Here is a 13316-nt window from a genome sequence, read left to right on the forward strand (position 1 = left end):
AGACTTTCATGACTATTGCACCACCAGCTATGCAGCTAAGTTCCTAAGGGAAGATGAAACTTTCCCCCTAAGTTTTAGTGCCTATCCCAGTATTTCTTTTGTTTGTTTGTTTGTTTGTTTTTGTTTTAATAATTTTTTTATTGATTACAGTGTATTATGTGACACGGTTTTATAGGCACTGGGATTCCCCCAACCCCTTCCCAAACCTCCCAACCCCCCACCTATGGTGGATTCCTCCACCCTGTTGCGTTACCACAGTTCAAATTCAGTTGACATTCTTTCATTGGAAGCATCTACCAGGCATAAAGTCCAGCATCTTATTGTCCAGATAAGTTCATCAGTTTCTTGGGGAGACCATCTCTGGTCTGAAGGTAGAGCTGGCAGAGTGATTTTGATATTTCAACAGACCTGAATTGCTGCCACTCTCACCACTCCAAGCACAATGCGGTCGTTGGAGAATCCACTGACTGACACAGTCCATCATAGAGTCTCCGTTTCCCCAGCATTTTCATTGCCAACATATAGCTGAGATGGTTGACTTGTTCTGTCCTCTGTCATTTGATGGTTAGCATTCTGAGTCTGAAAGCTCGATTGGGGGGATCCCCGAAGAAACTTTGTGTGAGGTGTTCCCAGACCAGATTCTTGTATGCACTGGCGAGAACCAGGCCCGGCACAGTCCATCGCCCCAATCAGCTGGTGGTTGCAGTTGCTGGGTTGGTTCTGTTTCCATCCCTGTCTTCCACTGGAAACAATGGGTGTTTGCCGTCCAGCCTGGTTCTGCCCAGCACATACTCGGCCCTCGCTTAAGCCAGTGGGGGCGGCAGCCCAGCCGGAGCGACCCACAAGAACCCCACCAGGTCTGCCCCCTCCTCCCCTGGTTTAGCCAGTATGTATGGCAGACTAGTCCAGTCTGTCCCACATCCCCTTCTGCTCTCATACATGTCAGTGGGTATGAGAACCATGTCCCATCTAACCAGCTCAACTATCCAGCCTTCATGGATGTTGTTGGGTGTCTCTCTGTCTAGTCACCCCAGCCCCTGTCCTAGTTTTCGTGCCCTCCCATGGGGGGTGGTAACCTAAGAGAGAGGAGCCCACTGTTTCCCTCCCAGGCCACTCCCACTCCCGGATTATGCACTCTCCAGGTGGTTCTGTGGTTTAACTTAACAGAATTAGCCCCCAGTGCCAGCTTCTGCCAGCTGATGCTGTGGCTAAGCCCAAACAACCCTCACCCACTCTAATTGTAGATTGCACCAGTAGGAATAATCAGCCCAGCCTGGCTTTTCACTGATCTGGTCTACATGAGACGCACAGGTGCCGTAGCCCTGCCTAGTCTGGCTACCCCCATCCCAGCCCACACTCTCCAGTGGGAGTAGCTGTCCAGCAAGGGAACCACCCCTTATTCCCCTGCCGGTACTGCCCCCCCTTCCTGGTTCTCACATGTGCTGGTTGGGTGCTGCAGTCACATCTGGCACAGGCAACCTCACCTTAGCATTCCATATTGTGTACTGCTTTTGTCTCGACCAAACCTGGCTCCACTCACACTCTGTTCTGGTGTTCAGATTTGCCAGTGTATGACATGAACTGATTCAGCCTGGTCCGCCCCTGACCCATGCCGAATGTATGCCAGTGGGACACATTCCATGACCTCTTGGCTGTATCCTTCCATGCTTCTTGTGTTTACCTTGTACTTACCTGCAGGGATTGTGTCCTGCCAGAGGAATTGCCCAGGCTCCTCCATCAGAACCCCTCTGATTGCCAGGTTTCGCGCATACCAGTGGGTCCATGAACCAGCACTATTCAGTTCACCTCCTGTCCTAGAAGGAACAGTGGCTTTCCTAGCTGGCCTTCAACCCATTCTGGTTGTTGCTGTTGGATGTTTCAGCCCAACCATGGCTCGTCCATACCCACATACAGCTCATATATGGCTCAGTTGGGGTTGAGACCTAGCCTAGTCCGTCCCATATCTACCCTGGTCCTCCAGAACACCAGAAGGTGTTGCAGTCTGGTCCAGCCTGGTGCTTCTTGTCCCAGTCCACACTTGTGCCAAGGGAGACTACAACTGTGTCCTGGCCAGAACGCAGCCCCATTCCAGCAGCCCCATTGCCTGTCACCTGTCGCGACCCCTGCCCTAGACACTGTGGCTCAGCATCCGTGGCTCATGTAGACCAGTTGGTGCAAAACCTAACTGGGTATGACCTGTGCTCCATCCTGGTTTCCGATCTTACTTGTGGCCTAAGGTTTGCTCAGTACTGCCCAGTGCACCCGTTCCATCGCCTTTTCATACACATTAAAGCTTGCCTTATTCCTGGGTGTCTCTAAGCAGCTATTTCAAATCATAAAAACCCCAGAGCTCGCCGCTGGGCGGCCAGCAGGCAGAGCCTGGCACCATTTGGTGCACTGGCCTGGAAAAAGGCTAGGGACTCAGTCACTGCCTTGTGGCAATGGTCTTGGCCTGCTGAGTCCCCATTCTCAGACCTGGCCCGGCCAGGGTGCCCCCCAGGGTCGCCAGCCCTGAGAGGCTGCCAGCTGCCCCCAAGCCCAAGGTTCCGAGTCCTATCCCAGTATTTCTTTTAGTAGTATCTAAATAAACACATGCTGACATTTTCTGCTTGTGTCAGTTTCAGTGGGTCTGTCCAGTTTGGGACTGCTCTTAACCCAGTTAAGAGGTCTTGATTTTTGGGATTTTTCACTGATTTGGATTTGTCCCTTTTCTTTTCTAGGTCCTAATTTTGTACGGATAAAATGAGTATTGCACTTGATTAAGTTCTATTCTACATGTATAGTAATTATATGATCCAAATTGTTTTAATTGAGAGTATTTTCTGCCTTGTCTTGCCTTCTCCAACTACCTATCTTTCTTTCAAGTACACAAGTGCCTTTCATTGAAGAGATTCTATTCATATTTGAAGCATGTGTTTAAGACCCAGGAAGTTAGTATTTCCATGTAAAATGGAGGAAACCAGGAAAGGGAGCGAGGCAGAAGGTCTTGTGCTTGGTTGGATGACACAGGAAGTGTGGTGTTCATGCTGGCCTTGATGTGCTGGGATGGTTGATGAACTGAGCAAGTCAGGTGTTGTCTGTGGGTTACTTCTCTAATGATGTCTCCTCTTGCAGATAACAAGTGCCTTTAAATTAATAAAGCAGGCACCAACAGAGCAATTTCCAAGTGCCATCCTCCCAACAACTCTGAGCACAGTAGTTACTACTTATAACTAAGAAAAGAGGTTCAGAAAAGTTAAATGATTTGCCAGAAATGGTCAGACCAAGATCCCCAAGTAAGATTACCTTGCCCTAAAGCTTGGACTGTTCGTCAACACTGCCATAAAGCCCAGTTAAAGGGCCTGGCGGCGTGGCCTAGCAGCTAAGGTCCTTGCCTTGAATGCACCGGGATCCCATATGGGTGCCGGTTCTAATCCTGGTGGTTCCACTTCCCATCCAGCTCCCTGCTTGTGACCCGGAAAAGCAGTTGAGGATGGCCCGAGGCCTTGGGACCCTGCACCCATGTGGGAGACCCAGAAGAAGTTCCTGGCTCCTGCCTTCGGATCAGCATAGCACCGGCCGTTGCGGCTCACTTGGGAAGTGAATCATCAGATGGAAGATCTTTCTCTCTGTCTCTCCTCCTCTCTGTATATCTGACTTCCAATAAAAATGAAAGAAATCTTTTCAAAAAAAGAAGCCCAGTTAAATACAAACTAGGGAAGCAGGAGACATCAGTTCCACAAGTGTACAGGAAGACAAGGTGCTTCCTCTGCTAGAGTTCCTCTGAAAAATATCAGTTCTGAAACCAGAGGGTTTCTTGAAAGATCTCTTAAAGCTCTCATCCTGCACAAGGAGTCAGAGACTTGAGTACGACATTTCTATGCCAGGTTTCAACTTTGTTTCTTTGGAGGACTAAAGCTGAGTGTTCTGCCATGGAATGTTAAGATACCATGGTAGAGGAAGAGGATATTGGCCAGGATAAATGTAGCAGGAGAAGAGCCATTCCCTTTAAAGTAGTGGGTATCAGTTTTCTAAATACAAGCGAGGAACATGTTACTTCCTTCTGTAAGTCCTTGTGAAGACAGCAGCTCCTGGCCTTGTTCTGTTCTGTTCTGCTCCTGAATCTGCTCTGTCTCTGTCTCTGTCCAGCTGATGCTTGAAATGTGGTTTCTTCGTATTCATAAAGCAAACATCTGAAGTGTCTCCTAGCAAGTTGGTGACATTGATGAGGTACTACTGCCAATGAATTCCTGGTTTGTTTTCTAAATAGAATAGGAGATGGGGATCCTACAGAGATTTTGCAAGCCCATCCACCACCCACCCCAGGAAACTGAAAATAATAATGACCCACACATCCTACATGGGCATGACCTGCCATCTGTGGCTGTGGGTAGAGAGATGTTCTGCAAATGTGTGGAGGAAGAGAGACTCCATTAATATGACCTGGAAATAATCTCAGGGATTCTGGGTTGAGCTGTGATTGTCATTCAGTAGTGTGAAACCTAATTAATTGCACTGAATGCACTCTGGGAAAAACTGTGTGTACAAGGTGCTTGTCAGCCTTCCATAGGCTTTTCTTCATAACTGAAAGACAAAGAAGCAGAAGCTGGTGGTTCAGGCCGCAGACTGGGGCTCTTTGGTTCTCTGACAGATTTAGCCCTATTCTTGGGGTAAATACACAATCCTATCATGACCCGTTGCCACTGAGCTGTGAATCGCTGTACAAACTCTCCTCGCCTGGATAATATTCTCGTTCAGCAACTTTCTGGTGTGGGCTGGGCTTTCCCAGATACATCATCCTATGCTGATCATAATGGTCTGAGCACTCTAGAGCCTTGCCAGTTATGCTTTGCACCCCATGCATAAAGCTTCTGGCTTACACATCAGCCTGTGAATTTGGTTAATATGAATTCTCATCCAATGATAACTGTTCTCTTAAAGTCCAGACAAAACCTTTACCTTGGAGGGCTAATCAAAGATGATGTCATCTGTGGACCCTGTTGGAGTTAATGGCCCACTCCTGGTAAAACCGCAGGGTTGGTGCCTGTGTCCATGCAGACATTGGTCAAGAACAGGCAGAAATGACACTGGCACATAGAAGGGTCGTCATAATTGATGAAGTGATTGACAAACATCTAAACAAATATTGTACATAACAATACAGAAATGGCAGAGACAACTGAGTGCCAAGGATTTGTTGAACAGAGAGAGCATCAGTTACCTTCAAAAATTTTATTTATTTTATTTATGTTTTTATTTTGGAACACTTCACGAATTTATGTGTCATCCTTGTGCAGCGGCCATGCTAATCTTCTCTGTATTGTTCCATTTTTTTAAAGTATATGTGCTGCCAAAGTGGACAGAGTTACCTTTAAAAAAACCAACTTCATTTAGATTAAGGGAAATCCAAGAAAAGGGTAGATCTTCATTTAGGGAGATACTGTCAGCACTAGGTACTAATTACTGATTACTTTTCATGCCCTAGGTGTTGGTTCAAGGTCTTTATAAACACCACAACAGTTGATCCCTAGAACTGCCATTCGAAGTAGAGAAACCTTATTATACCCATTTAACAAATGAGGCTATCAAGCTTTAAGTTCACTTAGCTAGCCAGTATTTGAGCCTATGCAATAGCCACTATATTATGTGAGAATAAGCCTTAGCAGCTGACATGAGTTAGAACTCCTTTGTTTCTGCCTTTTTCAACAAGGTGCTGAGTGTTAGCCTAGAATAATGCATTTTGATTCTGTGGTGCTGTGGGATGACTGGCAGAGGGTGGGGCAGGTTGTGTTGCCCCTAGTTTGAAGGAATAAATGGACTTGGATAAGCAGAGATGTATGCTGAGAAAATGTTGCTTGCTCTCTTGCCATGTGTCAGTCACCCATGTTAGAGGCAGTAGAAGAATAGGTGGATGGGATGGATTTGGGGGAAACTAAAGATGGGGAGAAAACAGTGGGATGCTGGGCTTACGTATCTTTGCAGTTCTCCAGTCAACTCCTGTTATGTACACAGGATAAAGATGCATTCACACAAAATACTCTAAAAGAAAACATAAATCCAATGATACTTTCTTGTTCATTCTAGCATTCTTGAAACATAGCCTCAGACTTTCGTATGAATGCCTCTCCTGGGTTTTTAAACATGGAATTGCATGTATTGAAAGAAGCGCTGGCCCATGGTAGCTCCGACTGATCGACGTTTAACAAAAAGTGATGGAAAGCCTCCCTGAAAGTCTAGGCAGAAGCATTTTCTGCCTAGAAACAGATTTGCTTCTGTTTTTCAGGCTTTTTTTTTAATAGGTTCTGGAGCCTGCAATCATAAGCTCCCTGCAGCAAAGCCTAAATAAAATTCATCTTATCTGGAAAGAGGAGACCAGGGAATTGTCATGAGATAGATCCCATCATAGTGCAACTCAGCTACCTCTTTTACATCAGCTCTTAGAACCCGAAGAGCCCTCTCTATCATTTCTCTTAATCAGCATTTCTTTTTCTTGCCTAGAAGAGGAGAGTTCACTGTTCACTTCCTGCTGTAGAATGGAATGATGTTATCAAAGCCCAGTTCTAGTGTGGAAGACCTAAGAAAACTATGTTTTAATTTTTAATTGCAAGAAATTCCAGCTTATTCTTTCATATTTTTCTCTTCTTCAATCGCCTGAAATTGTCTTTTCATTAAGCATGTGGTTATTTACTTAAAAATGAGTCTGTAGTATCTTACTGATACTTTCTTGGAAACTTATGTAAATGATTGTCATAGATTCTCTGTAGTTCATAGTTCTACTTACTTTTTCAAAACCTCTTGTGTATGGCTTTGCCTAGAAATGCCTTTTCTCCGTTAGTTCATGGTTGCTCCCATGACTAGTGGCCCTTTTCCTAAATATTCTGCCTCCTTTCCTGGTGTGAACCTGTGAAGTTTCTCTGACCTCTTCTTATGAATGGAGGCTATCGGGGCACTCTGCCAGGTCTAGAGCATGGTTTTGTAATCAGAGCTCCACAATTTCACCCTTGAATTCCTTCAGGGACTCCCAGGTAGATGCCATATGGTCCTGGTGGTTTATTTACACCTTGTTTGTCAGTTAGGTTCCTGCCTTCACTGCATGTTCAACCCTGACCTTTCTCTTGTTGGCTGTTAAGGGCACCTGTCGTGCTGGAACCGACTTGTTTCCCGATTCTCCATGCCATTGCCTCCCTGTCATTGAGCAAAATAACCTCTGTTATGGACCTTGGCATTGATTCCCTTTAGTTTTATTTTGGGTCTGATTAATTTCCTGGGTTGTTGTTCCATTTCCATGCCCTTTCTTCCTCATGGCCACTTTGAATTTTCCCTGTAGTCATGCAGGGATACTTTCCTTTTTCAGCGCCTGCTATTTTGGGTCCTGGCCTTATCCTCTCTATAGTGTAATTCTAATACTGAATTCCAAAATAGGCTCCAGATTTCTGTGGACTTGTGACTTTATTGACTTTTATTTTCAAACTCACCTAACAATGACTCTGTCTCCAAAATTTGGTATTTTGGTTTAAGGTAGAGCTTGAGAGAAGGCTTAGATGCAGGAGCAAGCCAGCTGTGTGAGGGGAGTATTGTGCGTTTTTACGAGGGGCTAATTGGCCATGCAGAATGGAGAACCGAGCTGCTGCCTGAGTCAGGACAAGCTCTGATCCAAAGCTTGTGCTTTGATTTGGGACCTGTACTTGGATATCTCCAGATAAATGTAGCCTGTCACTGCAGTGTGCTTTATGTGCAGGCTTCCCTTCTTCCCCTGACTCCAAATGGGTCAAGGAATTGACTGACTTGAGCCTACTAGCCTGATACATATCCTCTGATGAGGCCAGAAGCACTGCAGGTCTTAGAATGAGCTCAGAGGAGAATATCTAAGAAGTTCAACTGGGAGGGCCAAGGAGAAGGTGGGTGTATAAGGAGGAGATGCAAATGCAGGGGAGGCAAGGGCAGTGAGAGTTGATCTGAAGCTGCCAAGCTGAGGCTGCTGGATCAGGATGATTTCTCTGCCCCAGCAGCAAGTTCCTCATCAGGTTCCTAAACTGATTGTTACATGATAGTGGCAAGGGAAGCAAATTGCTTCATGATGGGGTTTCTCTACCTCCATCCAAGGCTGATGTCATCTGGCCTTGGGCCTCCGTGGCGGGGGCTGGGGACTGTGGATGTCTGATACCGGTGTTGACAAACCTTCAGCAGCTGCAGCAAGTCCTTTCTCTTCTGTGATGCCCACCCCTCCATTGTGGGGAGTTCTCTGCTGCTCCTCTGTGCTTCTGTTTTCTGTCTCATTCCTAAAGTCTCCCATGAAGATAGTTTAGATTACCTTCTTTAAGTGTTGTGAGTTCAGGTACCTGTAGGAGTAAGACCATACGTAGAAAGAGCAAAATGGCCCAGGTGTAGATGCTGAGTGGTGACTTCCAGGGGCAGTTGGCAGTGGTGAGGACCATGGCCTGATAGAGAATGGTACCCCCATCTAAGGCAGGCTGCTGTTACTCAGCTCTAGCTAACTGATGCCACATAGGAATGTGGGGGTTCATGTTGCTAGAGCTTCCTGTTTGCGGAGGGGTAACAGATACATGCTTTGTGAAATGGCCTGATTTTTAAATGTTATGGGTAGTGCAGTTAAATGCCATTGTGGTGTTTGTCAAAGTTCATTTGCAGGATGAGTTCGTGCCCTCCAGTTTGCAATTTCTGATTCTGGTCCAAACTCATTGGTTTACAAGTGAGGAAACTGAGATGGATAGAAGGTAATTCTCTGGCTCAGGGTGACAGGGAGTCAGTGAAGGAGTCCGAATTCCTAGCTTCTTCCTTCTGCCTGGCACTCTTCTACTTCTTGGTGCTGCATTGAGATCAGGCATCCTCTTTGTTGCAGGAGGCCAGTCAGAGGAGAGCAGACCTCAGTGAGCACAATTGTGTGACGTCTTACATAAAGTCACCAGTCCTCTGCTTTTGTGAGTCTCCAGGCCTCAGCTGTCCCAAATGAGAGCCACAGCTGAGGGAGTTCTGCAGAGAGCATCCATGTCTAGGGAGAGGTGGGGGTGAGGAAGAGAGGGGCTAGACTGCTTGCTGGTTTGAAACTCCTGAGAATTTAATGCCATTCCCACTCTTTCCCATAGGATACACACACACAGAGCTGCCACCAAATCCTCATCAAATACACACCTTGGGATTCTCCTCAAATGTCCTCAATCTCCCTCTGAAGTTCCTTAATTCTGAAGCTCTCTCATCAGCTCTGTTGCCACTTTCTAGGTTTCAGATTACAATATTTGCAGCAGGCTTTAAGCCTGACCGCCTCCAATCCATTCTCTCTATTGCTGTCTGATGAGTTTCCATCACTGATTTTGACCCTGGCACTCCTGCTCTCAAAGTAGTGTCCTGCTGGACAAAGCCATCCCTCCTCAGTTGTGGTGGCCCATAGCATTGATCATGTTATTGCCAGGCTAGTCTGGGTGTGCTTCCTAGCCCTTCCCTTTGGAGTCTGTGACATCCTAGGCAATTTTCTCAGGTTTTCCAAGCCTCTTTACTTTATTGTGACAGGAACATAAAGGCAAAAGCACTCAGCCTAGCACATGCTGATTATTTGATCAGAGATAGAATTTAAGAACCTCTAGATAGGTAGCCTTCGTGTTACCTGTCCCATAGCCTTAGCTCCAAGTACTTGAACTACCCAGGTGAGCTCTGTGCCTTTCTAGGCATTCTCTAATACCTGTCCTTTTTGGTGTTACTGTGTATGCTTTGTAACATAGGTACTGTGTACTTGTCTTGACTATTTTAGCTAACCAGGTGCTCTTAGAGGGCGGGGTCTAGGTTTGGTTCATCCTGCACTATACCTGGCACAAGAGACTCACACATTTATGGAATGCAAAGCAACCACAGTGGAATTGCTGCCCAAATGTGGGTAGTGGATAATGTTTATGCTTATAATTATGTGATGGATATTTATTTGGTTCCATTGAGTTTGGATGACCCAGCAATAACAGCACCAGGCAGAGCCTAGGCTTTCATGGATTTCACAGTGTAATTAGGAGACAGGCTCATGAAGAAATCCTTGAAGAATGTGTGATGAATTCAGTGACTGGGCAGGGTCGTGGTTAGAGAGGTACAGATCATGACTGGGAAGGTCCAGGCTACTACTATGGCAGGACAGAAGCAACCAGTATAACCCTAACAGCCTGAGGACTTCTTGGAGGGAAGAGCGATTTCACTTGAGACCAGAAAGATGTTTAAGTAGGACCTTGATATGGGTTATGTGGTGTATTGTACTGAAGCTAATTCAATCTCAAATTTAAAATCTTGTTTTATTTGCATTCAGAAATATTTCCCAAGTGCCTTTTTTGTTTTTGTTTTTGTTTTGTTTTTGAAGTGAGCTATAACCAAGGCAGTTGTTACCAGTTGAAGGTTTCTAGGGACTGGGACAAGGATTGTTGATTGTATTTAAATTTTAAGCAACACCCAGCCTGACAGCTGTGTCTGGAGCAGGAAGGATTTTCATTTAAGAGTTGGGTGGGAAGATTGTTCTCTTCTATTTGGAAAAAGATAATCATATACTTTCATGCTGCCAGGGGCTATTCTGTTTTTGTTTGTTGCTTGCTTATTCTGTAGTTTCAGCTGTGTGGATGCAGGGCAGGACAGCTAGAAGCAGGAAGTGGCCGGGGTGTTTTCCTTGACCCTCCCGATGGGTCTTCTCTTTGGACGGGATGAATGGCTGTAGTAGCTGATGTGGTCTGCAGCTGCAGAGGAAGCAGAGGGAATGCTTGCATGGAGTGCAAATCCAGAGATCCAGAGCTGTGTGCACATTAGCAAACTTGACTCCAGAAAGAGGAGACAGAGAAGAGATCTCTGTAGATCCTGTACCAGAGAAATGTGTAAGAGGAAGACAAGTGGACTAGGAGTTACGAGATGAAATAATCAGAGTATGAAATATACACACATATTTCTTTGAAAGGGGATACTCTGGAGCTTGTGTTATGTTTTTTCTTTTATCATTTTAAAGATGATTTAGAAAACTGCTAATTTCTTGCCACACTGAACACGTAGGACCCAGAGCCCAAGGAATCTACTGCCACCTGGTGGCTGAGTGTACCATCTGTGAGATTTTTAGCAGATGGGGTATAGACTGAGAGCAAATGGATTCTGCAGCCGAAATACGGAAGCATAGAATATTAGTGCTGTTAGAAATCTTGAAAGTTACTAGTTTTTTCTTTAAATTAAACCCAAATCATTTGCCATACTATTTCTTACTTGAATATCTCCAATGACAGGGAGCTCATGATTGTCATTCACTCGGTTAGAGTGTTTCTTTTTATTTAAATAAAAAAAAATTTGTATTATTTGTCTTTGAGTTTGACTCTGGGAATACCCATGGTAAGTTTACCACATCATCTGCAAAACCACCCTTTTAGCATTTTAATATTTGTCTCCCAAAGTCTTCTTGTATTGACATTAAATGTTCACAGTTCCTTCAGTCATTGTGCTTGTGTTATGTTTTCAGAATCCCCTCAGCCATTTCTTCCCTCTGGCTGTTTTCTGCATCGGTGCTGTTCCTGCCTAATTGTGCTGAAAGAATTGAATATAATGCAGCTCTCTGGGCACAATCAGCTTGGCCACCCTGTTACTGCAGGCTGTCTGACTACCGGTTTTCTAATGTACTTGTACTCTGAGTTAGTTTTTTGCAGTCTTTCCATAATTTTGACTCTTAATATTGTGGTGACTGAAAGCTCAACAATTTGTGGCTTCCTCTGTATTTTAGAATTTCCCCTCCCTCAAAGCTAAAAGTCTTAGTTTACCTTAAAAGAGAGCTTAAATATACAAGTTTAACGCAAATCCATTCTGACTTCAGATGTTACAGGTAAAGTCAAAGCCATTTTTGAACCTGTATCAGTTTCGTTTATCTCTGGAGATAGATCCTGGTATCAATTATTAGGAGTCCTTTCAGGCCTCCTTATGCCTTTACTTTGATCTAGATGAATATGCATATGAAGAAATTTGTATGCATGTATGTGTTTGTGTATCTAAGGTTAACTTATGCTTTACATATATTTTTGCAATTTCATGTAACTGGTGTCCTGAAAATCTTCTGCATAATGTCTTTTCAGTATGAATAGTCATATTTTGCATCTTTTATTATGTTTATTTTAAACCATTATAAACAGTGCTGCAGTGTACATTTGTATAAAAGCATATGTTGTGCAAAAGATAGGAATTGGTAGTTGAGTGACATAATATGTATATATTTTTTGTTTTTAAAGATTTATTTATTTGAAAGGCAAAATTACAGAGAGAGAGAGAGAGCGCGCACGCGAGCATGACACAGTGCTTTAATCTGTTGATTTACTCCCTAAATGGCCACAGTAGTGGATCTGGGCCAGACTGAAGCAGGAGCTTAAATTAAAATACTTGGACCATCTTCCACTGTTCTCCCAAGTGCTTTAGCAGGGAACCTGGATTGGAAGTAGAGCAGTGTGACTTGAACTGGTGTCCATATGAGATGCTGTTGTCTCTGACAGTTGCCTAACCCACTATGTTATAATGCTAGCCTCATATTCTTATTTTAAAGCATAGGTCTCATATATAAAATGTGCTCTTGTTAATTTGGACCTAGTGTTCAAATCTGCTGAGATAGTTTTACATCCTGATTTTGACCATCTATGATAATAGTAAGCCCACTATTCCAGTTTTGTGTTCTCTGCTCATCTTGTAAATCTGTTTTTGATCTTTTTGTCTAAGGAAATAACTTTAAAAATCAAGTATAAATCTAATGAGGGGCTCTATGGCTGTCCACATCCCCCCACCCAAACTCACTGTATTTTCCTAAGGAAATATTGTTTGAATCCTGCAATTTATGTGTGGCATTTCCATCCAGCTGTGCTCTTGTCCCATTCATTTTCCACCATCGTATCTGCAATAATATCTAGGGGATATTTGTCAAAGGTTTAGCAGACGTTCAGATGTGTGTCTTGTGACATTCTCCTGCCCACTTTGGTGGACTTGTCATTGAGGGAAATGAGGATAGCATACATGGCCCTGGGGCAAGTGTCATTCAAATCAGATCTTTATCCCATGTTAATGAGCAATGTGTTTTTATATATGTACACAAGAGAGCATTGAGTCTCAAGGATATCAGATAAAATTAAGCTGTCCCTATCCAGTTACCCTTCTTACCTCTGTGTTCTCAATCCATTTAATCTCCCAGGGAAACCATGTCTGATGGCTAAGACGTAGCTGCTTTCATCGCAGGCTCCAGGGTTGTATTTCCAATGTTCTTCAGGTGAATTTGTTGTGCCTGTGACACACATATGGATGTATATTCACATGACACACCCACATCCTATATGGATGTGTGCACATTG

General features: G+C 44.3%; 1 protein-coding gene and 1 non-coding gene across 11 annotated transcripts in view; one reads left to right on the forward strand and one right to left on the reverse strand.

Annotated features, from left to right (window-relative positions):
* The window catches only part of KALRN (kalirin RhoGEF kinase), a 712406-nt gene that overhangs the window by 44538 nt on the left and 654552 nt on the right, over positions 1-13316 (forward strand). The window lies entirely within an intron of this gene.
* On the reverse strand, positions 5232-5334 carry LOC118758942 (U6 spliceosomal RNA). The gene has a single exon (XR_004995891.2). It is a non-coding gene; the product is annotated as a U6 spliceosomal RNA (small nuclear RNA).

Source organism: Ochotona princeps, chromosome 3 (assembly GCF_030435755.1).
Source record: "Ochotona princeps isolate mOchPri1 chromosome 3, mOchPri1.hap1, whole genome shotgun sequence".
In the NCBI taxonomy this organism is placed as follows: domain Eukaryota; kingdom Metazoa; phylum Chordata; class Mammalia; order Lagomorpha; family Ochotonidae; genus Ochotona; species Ochotona princeps.